The 13,633-nt window shown below is 46.6% G+C and overlaps 1 long non-coding RNA gene across 1 annotated transcript in view; it reads right to left on the bottom strand.

Annotated features, from left to right (window-relative positions):
* LOC130284633 (uncharacterized) overlaps positions 1–13,253 on the bottom strand; it is a 53,585-nt gene extending 40,332 nt beyond the window's left edge. Inside the window, exon 1 of the long non-coding RNA XR_008847104.1 lies at positions 13,181–13,253. This is a non-coding gene — a long non-coding RNA (uncharacterized LOC130284633). The remainder of the gene's footprint in view (positions 1–13,180) is intronic.
* Positions 13,254–13,633: the final 380 nt, after the last annotated feature.

The raw sequence follows: 13,633 nt of genomic DNA, 5'->3' as shown, positions 1-13,633 counted from the left end.
CCTCTGCGCTCACCTTCCACTGCAATGGCTGCTGGGGAGGAATGGGGTGGCAGAAGCAGTACCAGCTCCGTCAGCAACAGCCTGAGTCTACAGTCGCTTTTGAGTAGCTTTCTTCACCCACATAGTGAAGCAACTAATCAGCAGCAAGTAGACCTGGAGCAGGAGCTGAACCAGCAGGTGATGGCATACCTTGACATGACCATGCCAACACATCTTGAAGATCTGCTGGACTTCTTTGCAGCCAAATTTGTTTTTTGGCTACAACTAGCAGATTTTGCACGGGAAAAGCTGTCCTGCCCTTCCAGCAGTGTGCCATCAGAGCGGGTGTTTAGAGCGGAGGGGTCCATAGTAACCCCAAAAAGAACTCGTCTGTCCACAAAAAAATGTGGAGAGACTGACCTTTGTGAAGATGAATCAGGCATGGATCAGCCAGGATTTTCACCCACCAATGCCTGATGCCTCAGAGTAGATTGACCATGGTGCAACACCAACACTTCATAAATATGGATAGTGCAAAACATGTTTACGGTACTGCTCCCCAGTTACAAACATTCCTCGCCATCAGACCACAATTAAGTATTGAGGATGTTCAATAGCTAAAACTTAACTTTTCTTAGGATAAAATATACGTACTGTAAGGATTTCTGCCTGGAGATAGCTCTGGCATCGTCCTTGACACCGCCACAGGACACATTTCCACTTCAATTAGCAGGTAAACAACAGTACTTTATGCAAGTCCAGCCCCTTGCCATCTTTATTAGACAGGTTGAAGGTTAAAAAAAAACATAAGACAGGAACAAGCAAAACCCTAGACCGTCTAGTCACTAACTAAACAATCCAGCATGCCCTGACCACCAACTGGTGTGCTTTTCCCGTCCAGTTAAACTTATGCCTCCTGGAACCTTGTACTCACTGTTCACACACAGCATTTGCAACCTCTTGCTGATTGTCTCGTCCACACTTGGGGCCACTCACAGCTTGGGCTCTGTGTTCCTCACCAGGACCCCTGCCTCCCCCCCAAAGCCACCTTGCTGTTTTCTGGGGAGAGCTAGAACTACACTGTCTGACTTCCTTTCAAACAGACTTCCCCTCTATGCTACCTCATTAATTAGGCCACAGGTGGAGGTTTCCCCAGGCTTAGCTAGGGAAATACATCCTTTCCTTGCCACACTGTCACAACACTCATTTTTTTTTTTTTAAATCAAACAAAATTAAAGGTATGCAAAAAACATCATGTGCCACCTACACCAAGTATTGATGTGATGCAAAGACCTCTAAAAGGTGGAAGGGAACAATGCATGATTCATTGTAACCGGTGGGGGTAAAAACTTCCCCTGTAAGGCTCTACTCCCGCTTTATTAATTCCCTTCTTTGCAAGTGTTACTTGCTCTAAAAAGGGCGGCCCACTCAGGAACCTCTCCCTATTTCCCTCTATAAACACTGCCATTTCCCAGGGTTTTTAGGTGGAAATTGGAGTTTTCTGTGTGGGGCCGCCCTTTTTATGGTAACACTTTCCAAGAAGGGAATTAATAGGGCAAGAGTAGGGCCTTACAGGGAAAGTTCTTACCCCCAACTGCTACAATGGACAATACATTGTTACCTTCCACCTTTTCAAGGGAGGTGTTACGCATCTTTAAAAGGGTGGCCCAACACAGGAACCAATCCCTATTTCAACCTAAAAACTCCGGGAAATGGCAGTGTTTGTAGGTGGAAATAGGGAAAGGCTCCTATGTGGGACCGCCCTTTTAGGGCGAGTAACATTTGCCAAGAAGGGAATTAATAATGTGATATATGGGCCTTACAGGAAAAGTGTTTACCCCCACCATTTATAATGGACCATAAGTTGTTCCCTTCCATCTTTTAGAGGTCTTTGCATCACATCAATACTTGGTGGTGTAGGTGGCACATGGTGTTTTTTGCACACCTTTCCTTTGGTTTGATTTAACAAAAAACTTGGGGGCATATATTTTATCCCAAGCATATTATTAAAAGTTACGTTTTACGTAATGCATATACTCAATACTTACTTGTGCACACTAACACTTTTACAAAAGAGACTGTTTTCTTCTGCCTTCCTGCCTCAGCTACTTTTCTGGTTCTGCCACCCGCCAGATGCCACACATCTGATGCCAAGTTCTCCTTTTTTCACCCACCTTTGTCACCAGGTACTGGTATTGCCACCCACCGAACCACTCTGTCATCATGTCACTTTCAGGAGTCCTGATATTGCTGCTGCCACCTCCACGCTGTCTCATTCTGCCACCATATGTTCTTCTCATGCTGCGGCCACCTCCACGCTGTGTCATTCAGCCACTATATGGTCTCCTCATGCTGCCACCAACTCCAGGCTGTGTAATTCAGCCACTATATGTTCTCCCCATGCTGCCGTCACTTCCAAGCTGTGTCATTCAGCCACTATATGGTCTCCTCATACTGCCGCCACCTCAACGCTGTCTCATTCTGGCACTATATGGTCTCCTCATGCTGCTGCCACCTCCACGCTGTGTCATTCAGCCACTATATGGTCTCCTCATGCTGCCACCAACTCCAGGCTGTGTAATTCAGCCACTATATGTTCTCCCCATGCTGCCGTCACTTCCAAGCTGTGTCATTCAGCCACTATATGGTCTCCTCATACTGCCGCCACCTCAACGCTGTCTCATTCTGGCACTATATGGTCTCCTCATGCTGTCGCCACCTCCACGCTGTGTCATTCAGGCACAATATGGTCTCCTCATGCTGCTGACACCTCCAAGCTGTGTCATTCACCCCCTATGTAGTCTCCTCATGCTGCCGCCACCTCCAGGATGTGTCATTCAGCCACTATATGTTCTCCTCATGCGGCCGCCACCTCCACGCTGTGTCATTCAGCCACTATATAGTCTCCTCATACTGATGCCACCTCCACGCTGTGTCATTCAGCCACTGAATGTTCTCCTCATGCTGCTGCCACTTCTACACTGTGTCATTAAGCCATTATGTGGCCTCCTCATACTGTCGCCAACTCCAGGCTGTGTCATTCAGCCACTATATGTTCCCCTCATGCTGCCACCACCTCCATGCTGTGTCATTCAACCACTATGTGGTCTCCTCATGCTGCTGCCAACTCCAGGCTGTGTCATTCAGCCTCTATATGGTCTCTTCATACTGCCACCACCTCCACGCTGTGTCATTCAGCCACTATATGGTCTCTTCATACTGCCTCCACGCTGTGTCATTCAGCCACTATATGTTCTTCTTATGCTGCCGCCTCCTCCACACTGTGTCATTCAGCCGCTATGTGGTCTCCTCATACTGCCGCCAACTCCAGGCTGTGTCATTCAGCCACTATGTGGTCTCCTCATGCTGCCGCCAACTCCAGGCTGTGTCATTTTGCCACTATGTGGTCTTCTTATGCTGCCGCCAACTCCAGGCTGTGTCATTCAGCCACTATATGTTATTCTCATGCTGCCGCCACCACCGCGCTGTGTCATTCAGCTACCATATGGTCTTCTTATGTGGCTGCCAACTCCAGGCTGTGTCATTCAGCCACTATGTTCTCCTCATGCTGCCACCAACTCCAGGCTGTGTCATTCAGCCACTATACGGTCTCGTCATGCTGCCGCCCACTCCAGACGGTGTCACTCAGGCACTATATGCTCTCCTCATGCGGCCGCCACCTCCGCGCTGTGTCATTCAGCCACTATATTGTCTCTTTATACTGCCTCCACCTCCACGCTGTGTCATTTAGCCACTATGTCTCCTCATACTGCCGACACCTCCACGCTGTGTCAATCAGCCATTATATGTTCTCATTATGCTGCTGCCACCTCCACAATGTGTCCTTCAGCCACTTTGTGGTATCCTCATACTGCCGCCAACTCCAGGATGTGTCATTCAGCCACTATGTGGTCTCCTAATGCTACTGCCAACTCCAGGCTGTGTCATTCAGCCACTATATGTTCTCCTCATGGTGCCACCACCTCCAAGCTGTGTCATTCAGCCACTATATGGTCTCCTCATACTGATGCCACCTCCATGCTGTGTCATTCAGCCATTATATGTTCTCCTCATACTGCCGCCACCTCCACGTTGTGTCATTAAGCCACTATGTGGTTTCCTCATTCTGCCGCCAACTCCAGGCTGTGTCATTCAGCCTCTATATGTTCTCCTCCTGCTGCTGCCACCTCCACGCTATGTCAGCCACTATGTGGTCTTCTCATGCTGCTGCCAACTCCAGGCTGTATCATTCAGCCACTATATGTTCTTCTCATGCTGCCACCACCTGCACGCTGTTTCATTCAGCTACCATATGGTCTTCTCATATTGATGCCATCTCCACATTGTGTCATTCAGCCACTATTCGGTTTCCTCATGCTGCCATCACCTCCACGCTGTGTCATTCAGCCACTATATGGTCTCCTCATACTGCCGCCACCTCCATGCTGTGTCATTCAGCAACTATATTGTCTCATCATGCTGCCGCCACCTCCACGCTGTGTCATTAAGCCACTATGTGGTCTCCTAATGCTGCCTCCAACTCCAGGCTATGTCATTCAGTTACTATATGTTCTCCTCATGCTGCTGCCACTTTCACACTGTGTCATTCAGCCACTATGTGGTCTCCTAATGCTGCCGCCAACTCCAGGCTGTGTCATTCAGCCACTATGTTATTCTCATGCTGCCGCCACCACGGCGCTGTGTCATTCAGCTACCATATGGTTTTCTCATGCTGCTGCCAACTCCAGGCTGTGTCATTCAGCCACTATGTTCTCCTCATGCTGCCACCAACTTCAGGCTGTGTCATTCAGCCACTATACGGTCTCGTCATGCTGCCACCCACTCCAGACGGTGTCACTCATGCACTATATGCTCTCCTCATGCGGCCGCCACCTCCGCGCTGTGTCATTTAGCCACTATATTGTCTGTTTATACTGCCTCCACCTCCACACTGTGTCATTTAGCCACTATGTCTCCTCATACTGCTGCCACCTCCACGCTGTGTCAATCAGCCACTATATGTTCTCATTATGCTGCTGCCACCTTCACACTGTGTCCTTCAGCCACTTTGTGGTATCCTCATACTGCCGCCAACTCCAGGATGTGTCATTCAGCCACTATGTGGTCTCCTAATGCTACTGCCAACTCCAGGCTGTGTCATTCAGCCACTATATGTTCTCCTCATGGTGCCACCACCTCCACGCTGTGTCATTCAGCCACTATATGGTCTCCTCATACTGATGCCACCTCCATGCTGTGTCATTCAGCCACTATATGTTCTCCTCATACATATACATACATACATACTCCTCATTCACCTCCACGTTGTGTCATTAAGCCACTATGTGGTTTCCTCATTCTGCCGCCAACTCCAGGCTGTGTCATTCAGCCTCTATGTTCTCCTCCTGCTGCTGCCACCTCCACGCTATGTCAGCCACTATGTGGTCTTCTCATGCTGCTGCCAACTCCAGGCTGTATCATTCAGCCACTATATGTTCTTCTCATGCTGCCACCACCTCCACGCTGTTTCATTCAGCTACCATATGGTCTTCTCATATTGATGCCACCTCCACATTGTGTCATTCAGCCACTATTCAGTCTCCTCATGCTGCCATCACCTCCACGCTGTGTCATTCAGCCACTATATGGTCTCCTCATACTGCCGCCACCTCCATGCTGTGTCATTCAGCAACTATATTGTCTCATCATGCTGCCGCCACCTCCACGCTGTGTCATTCAGCCACTATGTGGTCTCCTAATGCTGCCGCCAACTCCAGGCTATGTCATTCAGCCACTATATGTTCTCCTCATGCTGCTGCCACTTTCACACTGTGTCATTCAGCCACTATGTGGTCTCCTAATGCTGCCGCCAACTTCATGCTGTGTCATTCTGGTACTATATGATCTCCTCATGCTGCTGCCACCATAAGCTGTGTCAATCAGCCACTATATGGTCTCATCATACTGCTGGGACATTACCTAAACATTTTTATGGTAGCACTAGCTAACAAAAATCTTCAATTAATATTGGAAATGTATATTTTGATGTTTGGAATTCTGAGGCCCTATGGTCTCCTCACGCTGCTGCCACCTCCAGGCTGTGTCATTGTGCCACCATATGATCTCCTTATGCTGTTGGCACCTTAGATTAACCTGTTAAGGACCAAGGGCGTACCTGTATGCCCTGAGTCTGCTCCCGTTCTATAACGCAGGGTCGTGGTGGGGCCCCATGTTATAGCGGGTCGGACCCAGCCTCTAACAATGGCTGAGACCCCTGGCTAATGGCATGCAGCACTGATCGCGATGCTGTGCGCTATTAACAATTTAGACGCAGTGTTCAAAGTTGAACGCAGCACCTAAAGTGAAAGTAAATCATTGCCGGTTAGCTCAGGGGGCTGTTGTCCGTGGCAAAATTGCAGCATCCCGAACAGCTGTGACACAGCAGGAGGGTCCCAAACCTTACCTCCTGGTGTCCGATCGCCGAATGACTGCTCAGTGCCTGAGATCCAGGCATGAGCATTCAAGCGGCAGAATCATTGATCAATGGTTTCCTATGAGAAACCATTGATCAATGTAAAAGATCAGTGTGTGCAGTGTTATAGCCCCCAATGAGAGCTATAACATTGCAAAAAAAAAGTGAAAAAAAGTGAATTAAGATCATTTAACCCCTTCTCTAATAAAAGTTTTCCCATTTAAAAAAAAAAAACTGTGTAAATAAAAATATGTGGTATCGCTGCATGTGGAAATGTCAGTTTTATAAAAATGTATCTTCAATTAAACCGCACGGTCAATGGCGTACACGCAAAAAAATTCCAAAGTCCAAGATAGCGTATTTTTGGTCACTTTTCATATCATGAAAAAATGAATAAAAAGCGATCAAAAAGTCTCATCAATACAAACTTCAGATCAGGGTGCAAAAATGTAGCCCTCATAACATCCCATACGCAGAAAAATAAAAAAGTTATAGAGGTCAGAAGATGACAATTTTAAACATAAAAATGTTCCTGCATGTAGTTATGAGTACGACAAAATCAAACCTATAAAAGTAGGGCATCATTTTAATCGTATGGACCTACAGAATAAAGAGAAGGTGTCATTTTTACTGAAAAATGTATGGTGTAGAAACAGAATTCCCCAAAATTTACAAAATGTTTTTTTTTTTTTCCAATTTTGTCTCACAATTTTTTTTTCCCATTTGGCTGTAGATTTTTGGGTAAAATGACTGATGTCATTGCAAAGTAGAATTAGTGGCACAAAAAAGAACCATCATGTGGATTTTTAGTTGCAAAATTTAAAGAGTTATAATTTTTTAAATGTAAAGGGGAAAAAATGAAAGTGCAAAAACGGAAAAACCCCTGGACCTTAAGGCGTTAAACTTGAAAAAGTTTCATGTATCTAAAATCTTCAATTTAATTTTTACAAAATATCTTTAACCCCTTAAGGACTCAGGGTTTTTCCGTTTTTGCACTTTCGTTTTTTCCTCCTTACCTTTTAAAAATCATAACCCTTTAAATTTTCCACCTAAAAATCCATATTATGGCTTATTTTTTGCGTCGCCAATTCAACTTTGCAGTGACATTAGTCATTTTACCCAAAAATGCACGGCGAAACGGAAAAAAAAATCATTGTGCGACAAAATCGAAAAAAAAACGCCATTTTGTAAATTTGGGGGCTTCCGTTTCTACGCAGTGCATATTTCGGTAAAAATTACACCTTATCATTATTCTGTAGGTCCATACGGTTAAAATGATACCCTACTTATATAGGTTGGATTTTGTCGCACTTCTGGAAAAAATCATAACTACATGCAGGAAAATTTATACGTTTAAAAATGTCATCTTCTGACCCCTATAACTTTTTTATTTTTCCACGTACGGGGCGGTATGAGGACTCATTTTTTGCGCCGTGATCTGAAGTTTTTATTGGTATGATTTTTGTTTTTGTTTTTGTTACATTGCACTGGCGATTTTTCAACCCGTTTTTCTGGCGATTTTTTTATCTCTAAAAACGCAGGACAAAAAAACAAGTGGAGACTTAGCCTTAATGATATTGTTTTACTGCCTCAATAAAAGTTTTATGCCTTCAGTCATCTGACAAAGTGACATCTAAAGGATCCAGTAGCCGTTGATGAGATGGAGATTTAGCCTTTAGATATCCTGAGAGGTCCAGCAGCAAAGCTTTTAATGTCAAAATTGTTTTGATCTCTCAGGTGCCCTGTGCCTATAGCCATAACAACTAGACACAATGGGAAACATGTGATGTTAAAATGACAGAGGTCAGGGAAGGGGCTGTTGTTATGCATTTTATACGTGGACTTTATTGATGCACGCAGTAGCTATTCGCGTCAATAGCCACGGTCCCCTTCCTCGGGGAGCATGGTTTTCTTTTCATAATGACTTACCCATGAGAAATTCAATATATAAAAAAAGCAGAGTTCAATAGAAAAAAACAAATATTAGTTGAAATTGAGTAACTTGGTAAAAGCACAGTTAAAAGCTCAGCATGCGTGTAACAAATTGGCATTTTTCTGTAAAAAGCAGGTAAAATGCTTTTTTCCCCCCTTGAAGACATCCTCCTGTTTATTGACCGCTGACATTCATAGATGTGGTGCGGCTTTACAAATGGGAACATTACTGTTTCATTACTACATGGCTTGGTTAACACAATACAGAGTGTTAGACAAACGCAGTTTATAAAAATGATGTAGAATATTGTCCACCCTAAACAATGACTGATGGTAGCATGCCAGGAGAGCCAAGAGAGAAGACTCTCACTCACATTCAGCCTATCCATCTCTAAGGAACTTGCGGGATGGCCTTGCTGCAGCAGGCAGCACCCCTGGCACTGCTCGACCACACATTCAGATGAGGAGATACGAGACACAGGTAGGATATGGCAACTCATGGTCAGGATAGCAGAAGGTCAGGGCAGGTGGCACAGATGCGTAGTCAGGGAAGTAGCATGAGGTCAGTAGGCAGGCAGCAAAGGAGCATGGTCAGGTCACAGAACTAAGGGTCAGAAACACGGCAAGGCAATACGCAGGAAAGCTTTCTCTAAGTCACTAGGGCCACAAAGATCCGGCAGGGAAGTGTGGGAGGTGGTGGAACTTATAACTGAGCCACAGGTGTTCACTTAATTATTGGGCATACTGGCCCTTTAAATCTTCAAGCTCCTGTGTGCGCACGCCCTAGGGGATGGAGTAGAAAGGAAGAGGAGGAGGCAGCAAGAGCACTAGGTGAGTGAAGGGCTGAGATTCACACACGGGCGCATCCCGCGATGCAAATCCCTGCCCCGCTGGCAGCAGGGGTTAATGGGGCCATGCGCTCACGGCCAGAGTGTGCGGCTGGAGCACGGAGCATAACACACTTAAATATACAGACGACGACAAAATGGCTGGCACCCTTCAGAAAACCCCACAATGCTCCCAGAAATAACCTGAAACTGATAAAAGTAATAAAAAAAATACTGAAAATAACTGATAAAAATCAGACATTACTTTTGAATTGTGGTTCAACAGAACAATAACAAAATAATAATGAATCTGTCCTGGACAAAAATGATGGTACCTCAAACTTTATATTTTGCTGCACAACCTTTTGAGACAGTCACTGCATTCCAATGATTTCTCTGACTGAGACTTCTGTCTCCAGGTATTTTGGCCCACTCCTCATAAGATCCTGCTCCAGCTGTCTCAGGTGTGAAGGTGTCTTCTCCAAACTGCAGTTATCATGGTCCACTCCTGATAAGATCCTGCTCCAGCTGTCTCATATGTGAAGGTGTCTTCTCTAGACTGCAGGTATCTTGGCCCATTCCTCATAAGATCCTGCTCCAGCTGTCTCAGGTGTGAAGGTGTCTTCTCCAGACTGCAGGTATCTTGGCCCACTCATAAGATCCTGCTCCAGCTGTCTCAGGTGTGAAGGTGTCTTCTCCAGACTGCAGGTATCTTGGCCCATTCCTCATAAGATCCTGCTCCGGATGTCTCAGGTGTGAAGGTGTCTTCTCCAGACTGCAGGTATCTTGGCCCCCTCCTCATAAGATCCTGCTCCAGATGTCTCAGGTGTGAAGGTGTCTTCTCCAAACTGCAGGTATCATGGTCCACTCCTGATAAGATCCTGCTCCAGCTGTCTCAGGTGTGAAGGTGTCTTCTCCAAACTGCAGGTATCTTGCCCCACTCCTCATAAGATCCTGCACCAGCTGTCTCAGGTGTGAAGGTGTCTTCTCCAGACTGTAGGTATCTTGCCCCACTCCTTATAAGATCCTGCTCCAGCTGTCTCAGGTGTGAAGGTATCTTCTCCAAACTGCAGGTATCTTGCTCCACTCCTCATAAGATCCTGCTCCAGATGTCTCAGGTGTGAAGGTATCTTCTCCAAACTGTAGGTATCTTGGCCCACTCCTCATAAGATCCTGCTCCAGCTGTCTCAGATGGGAAGGTGTCTCCTCCAGACTGCAGGTATCTTGACCCACTCCTCATAAGATCCTGCTCCAGCTGTTTCAGGTGTGATGGTGTCTTCTCCAGACTGCAGGTATCTTGACCCATTCCTCATAAGATACTGCTCCAGACTGCAGGTATCTTGACCCACTCCTCATAAGATCCTGCTCCAGCTGTTTCAGGTGTGAAGGTGTCTTCTCCAGACTGCAGGTATCTTGACCCATTCCTCATAAGATACTGCTCCAGACTGCAGGTATCTTGACCCACTCCTCATAAGATCCTGCTCCAGCTGTCTCAGGTGTGAAGTACTCTTCTCCAGACTGCAGGTATCTTGGCCCACTCCTCATAAGATACTGCTCCAGATGTCTCAGGTGTGAAGGTGTCTCCTCCAGATTGCTGGTATCTTGGCCCACTCCTCATAAGATACTGCTCCAGATGTCTCAGGTGTGAAGGTGTCTCCTCCAGACTGCTGGTATCTTGGCCCATTCCTCATAAGATACTGCTGCAGACTGCAGGTATCTTGGCCCACTCCTCACAAGATATTCTATTATTAAGTAACTCCAGTATTAAAGGGGTACTCCAAAGGATAGGGGATAAGATGTCAGATCGCCGGGGTCCCACTGCTTGGGACCACCGGGATCTCCGCTGCAGTACCCTGCTATCATTACTGTACAGAGAAACTCGCTCTGTGCGTAATGACGGGCAATACAGGGGCCGGAGGCTAGTTACATCATGGCTCCGCCCCCTCATGACGCCATGGCCCGCCCCTTCAATACAAGTCTATGGGAGTGGGAGTGGCGGCCATCACCCCCCCTCCCACCCTCCCATAGACTTGTATTAAGGGGGTGGGCCATGACATCACGAGGGGCGGGGCCGTGATGTCACAAGGGGGCGGAGCGGTTATGTCACAATGCTCCGGCCCCTGTATCGCCGGTCATTACGCACAGAGCGAACGTGCTCTGTAATGATGATCTCCTGCTGCAGCGGAGATCCCGGGGGTCCCCAGCAGCGACATGCTCTCTGCTCTCTTCCTCCCTTCTCTCAGTATCAGAGATAGAAAAAAAAAGACGTTAAAACAGAAGCTTAGAGTGTGAGGAGTTGGAAGAGCAGGGGTCAAGTCCTGGAAAAAAAATGTGTGGGAACTCATCCAAGATTTCTAATACAACCCGAACCCCCCCTCGCGACGTCACGTTCCGCCGTCACGCTCCCTCCCATAGACTTGCATTAAGGGGACGGGCTGTGACATCACAAGGAACGAAGCCGTGAAGTCACGATACTACGGCCCCTGTATCGCCAGTCATTACGCACAGAGCGAGTTTGCTCTGTGCAGTGATGACAGCGGGGTGCCACAGCCAAGATCGCGGGGGTCCCCAGCGGCAGGACCCCCACAATCAGACATCTAATCCCATATCCTTTTGACAGAGGATAATATGTCTAGGGGAGGAGTACCCCTTTACCAGGGCACCAAGATGTATATTTACCTCCAATGTGAGAGATTTATTAAAACCTGTGCAGAGGATAAGTTGACCAGCTGCCCACAGCAACCAATCAGATCGCTTCTTTATTTATTTTTTTAAAGGCCCCTGAAAATGAAAGCAGCAATCTGATTGGTTGCTATGGGCAACTGCTTCACTTTTCCTCTGCACAGGTCTTTATATATCTCCCCCAATGTTCTTAAGGGGTTATCATTCTGATAATACACTGTAACCAAACCTCCTTTTGTCCCTATCATCCTGATAACAGACTGTAACAAACCTCCTCCTCATGTAATCTCCTTACTAACGGGGTGACACACTGTAACAAACCCCCTCCTCATGTAATCTCCTTACTACTGTGGTGCCACACTGTAACAAACGTCCTCCTCATGTAATTGCCTTACTACTGGGGTGACACACTGTAACAAACCTCCTCCTCATGTAATCTCCTTACTACTGGGGTGACACACTGTAACAAACCTCCTCCTCATGTAATCTCCTTACTACTGGGGTGACACACTGTAACAAACCTCCTCCTCATGTAATCTCCTTACTACTGTGGTGATACACTGTAACAAACCTCCTCCTCATGTAATTGCCTTACTACTGGAGTGACACACTGTAACAAACCTCCTCCCCATGTAATCTCATTACTACTGTGGTGACACACTGTAAAAAAAAACTCCTCCTCATGTAATCTCCTTACTACTGGGGTGATACACTGTAACAAACCTCCTCCTCATGTAATCTCCTTACTACTGTGGTGATACACTGTAACAAACCTCCTCCTCATGTAATTGCCTTACTACTGGGGTGACACACTGTAACAAACCTCCTCTTCATGTAATCTCCTTACTACTGTGGTGACACACTGTAACAAACCTCCACCTCATGTAAGTGCCTTACTACCGGCGTGACACACTGTAACAAACGTCCTCCTCATGTAATCTCCTCACTACTGGTGTGACACACTGTAACAATCCCTCTCCTCATGTAATCTCCTTACTATTGAGCTGACACACTGTAACAAACCTCCTCCTCATGTAATCTCCTTACTACTGTGGTGACACAATAACAAACCTTCGCCTCATGTAATCTCCTTACTACTGTGGTGACACACTGTAACAAATCTCCTCCTCATGTAATCTCCTTACTACTGTGGTGACACAATAACAAACCTTGGCCTCATGTTATCTCCTTACTATTGAGGTGGCACACTTTAACAACCCTCCTCCTCATGTAATCTCCTTAACTACTGGGATGACACACTGCAACAAACCGCCTTCAATGTAATTACCTTACTGGAGGGACATGTCTGCTCAAGCTCAGCCCCGCCTCCTCCACAGCATCACAGAGGTCCTTCAGCCATGATCTTTCCTCTCCTCCACAGCTAAGCTCCGCCCCCAACATGTGATGGTGACATAATCACAGGTCCTATACCTCCAGATTCTAGCAGTCCAGGCCAGGGGAGGAAACAGAGGGAGGGTAAGAACAGAGAGGTCGGTCCTGCAGGACTAATGTAACAGGGACGGCGTTCCTCCTGTGGAAAAAGCAAAGGGACGCCGTTCCTGTGGTGTCCTGCAGGACTCGAGCCCTGTGGAAGAGTAGACATGGATGGCAGCTCACACCAGTTGTAGATAAAGCCCACATGTAGAGATTAGCAAGCTTTCAGTTGGTACCCCAAGATATATACCTTGCTAATACAATGTTTGCACAAATTGTGTAATTAACACTTAATTAGAAGGTGTGT

This window comes from Hyla sarda, chromosome 8 (assembly GCF_029499605.1).
Source record: "Hyla sarda isolate aHylSar1 chromosome 8, aHylSar1.hap1, whole genome shotgun sequence".
Lineage (NCBI taxonomy): Eukaryota > Metazoa > Chordata > Amphibia > Anura > Hylidae > Hyla > Hyla sarda.
Note: the sequence above shows the minus strand (reverse complement) of the source record. Positions and strands in the feature narration are given on the sequence as shown.